The 2473-nt window shown below is 54.3% G+C and overlaps 2 non-coding genes across 2 annotated transcripts in view; both read right to left on the minus strand.

The window, feature by feature from the left end:
- Nucleotides 1-15, minus strand: part of LOC146142778 (5.8S ribosomal RNA) — a 154-nt gene extending 139 nt beyond the window's left edge. Inside the window, exon 1 of the ribosomal RNA XR_014500124.1 lies at nt 1-15. This exon is cut by the window's left edge and continues 139 nt beyond it. This is a non-coding gene — a ribosomal RNA (5.8S ribosomal RNA).
- A 247-nt stretch (nt 16-262) lies between these two features.
- On the minus strand, nt 263-2073 carry LOC146142779 (small subunit ribosomal RNA). Its single transcript, XR_014500194.1, has one exon. It is a non-coding gene; the product is annotated as a small subunit ribosomal RNA (ribosomal RNA).
- Between the last annotated feature and the right edge of the window lie 400 nt (nt 2074-2473).

Raw genomic sequence — 2473 nt, forward strand, 5'->3', positions numbered from 1 at the left:
CCACCGCCAAGAGCCATCCACGATTGTTTCGCTCGCACAGTGCCTCGCACTATAGGGTGACAAAATAGACCGCGCCGAGCGGTCGGCCAGGCCGACGCTTGAAGCCGGAGCGCGCGGCACCGCGGCACTCGACGCGCAAACATTACCGGGTGACCGAATCGCCGGCCGGCGCGCCGCTCCTCGCGGGTCGGGCGCCGGGTAGCAAAGACTTTTTCTCTCGCTTGTCCGAGTTTCGCGTTCGCCGAAGCGTTTGCGAGACCGTTAATGATCCTTCCGCAGGTTCACCTACGGAAACCTTGTTACGACTTTTACTTCCTCTAAATGATCAAGTTAGATCGTCTTCTCGGACGCCGGCTCGACCGTTGCCGGCCGCGCCAGGTCCAATCGGAGGACCTCACTAAACCATTCAATCGGTAGTAGCGACGGGCGGTGTGTACAAAGGGCAGGGACGTAATCAACGCGAGCTAATGACTCGCGCTTACTGGGAATTCCTCGTTCAAGGGAAATAATTGCAATTCCCTATCCCTAGCACGACCGGGGTTCAGCGGGTTACCCAGACCTGTCGGCCAAGGCGAGCACATGCTGATCCGGTCAGTGTAGCGCGCGTGCGGCCCCGAACATCTAAGGGCATCACAGACCTGTTATTGCTCAATCTCGTGTGGCTAAACGCCACTAGTCCCTCTAAGAAGTTAGACGCCGACCGATTGGGTCGCGTAACTAGTTAGCAAGCCAGAGTCTCGTTCGTTATCGGAATTAACCAGACAAATCGCTCCACCAACTAAGAACGGCCATGCACCACCACCCACAGAATCAAGAAAGAGCTCTCAATCTGTCAATCCTCACTGTGTCCGGGCCGGGTGAGATTTCCCGTGTTGAGTCAAATTAAGCCGCAGGCTCCACTCCTGGTGGTGCCCTTCCGTCAATTCCTTTAAGTTTCAGCTTTGCAACCATACTTCCCCCGGAACCCAAAGACTTTGGTTTCCCGCAAGCTGCCGGAGAGGTCGTAAAACTAACGCCCCCCGATCGCTAGTTGGCATCGTTTATAGTCAGAACTAGGACGGTATCTGATCGTCTTCGAACCTCTGACTTTCGCTCTTGATTAAAGAAAACATTCTTGGCAAATGCTTTCGCAGTCGTTCGTCTTGCGCCGATCCAAGAATTTCACCTCTAACGGCACAGTACGAATGCCCCCGTCTGTCCCTCTTAATCATTACCTCGCGCTCCGAAAACCAACAAAATAGAACCGAGGTCCTATTCCATTATTCCATGCACCATTATTCAGGCGAATCGCCTGCTTTGAACACTCTAATTTTTTCAAAGTAAACGTTCCGGCCGCCGCCGACACTCAGTCAAGGGCACCGGCGGAGAACCGGAGGTGAGGCCAGGACGGCCAGTACACGCCTTGCGACGGACCGGCCGCCTGCGCCCAAAATCCAACTACGAGCTTTTTAACCGCAACAACTTAAATATACACTTTTGGAGCTGGAATTACCGCGGCTGCTGGCACCAGACTTGCCCTCCAATGGATACTCGTTAAAGGTTTTAAAGTGTACTCATTCCAATTACAGGGCCTCGTTTAGAGTCCTGTATTGTTATTTTTCGTCACTACCTCCCCGCGTCGGGAATGGGTAATTTGCGCGCCTGCTGCCTTCCTTGGATGTGGTAGCCGTTTCTCAGGCTCCCTCTCCGGAATCGAACCCTGATTCTCCGTTACCCGTAAGAACCTCGGTAGGCCAGTACCGTACCGACGAAAGTTGATAGGGCAGACACTTGAATGATCCGTCGCCGGTGCGAGACCGTGCGATCCGCAAAGTTATCCAGAGTCACCAAAGGTTGCGGGCCGAAGCCCGGTCGGTTTTTGGTCTGATAAAAGCACGCCTCCCGCGAGGTCGGCGCTTCACGCATGTATTAGCTCTAGCATTTCCACAGTTAACCACGTAAAACGTACGATCAAATGAACCATAACTGATTTAATGAGCCATTCGCAGTTTCACTGTACGAGAGCTCGTACTTAGACTTGCATGGCTTAATCTTTGAGACAAGCATATGACTACTGGCAGGATCAACCAGGTAGCTACTTTAGCGTAGCCCCGAAAGGCCGACGAAGGAGGCGCCGCTGATGCGGCGCCGTCGCTCGGTCGATGCGAAACCCGAAGGCTTCTCTCCGTTAAAATTTCGTTCTTTGCTCGGCTGCCCGAACTCAGAAAACCGTCACCGCCCGTCGCACCCGCCGGAGTAAGACTTCGTCGGCAGGCCTTTCGACCGCCACGTCGCCAACACCGGCGCGAGCGCAACGCACGCCAGACAACTTCGCCGAAGCGACCGCTCAGAACCCGACAAACTGACACTCGGCTCTTCGCGCAGCAGCAACATCTGCCCAGCGAGCCAATCGCCTTTTCACCGATTCTTTACTTGTCGAAGCTTGTCAGCTCCCACAAGTATAGCAAAGATGAGTGTTGTCCCTGGGGTCTTC

Source organism: Ascidiella aspersa, chromosome 5 (assembly GCF_963924565.1).
Source record: "Ascidiella aspersa chromosome 5, kaAscAspe10.2, whole genome shotgun sequence".
Lineage (NCBI taxonomy): Eukaryota > Metazoa > Chordata > Ascidiacea > Phlebobranchia > Ascidiidae > Ascidiella > Ascidiella aspersa.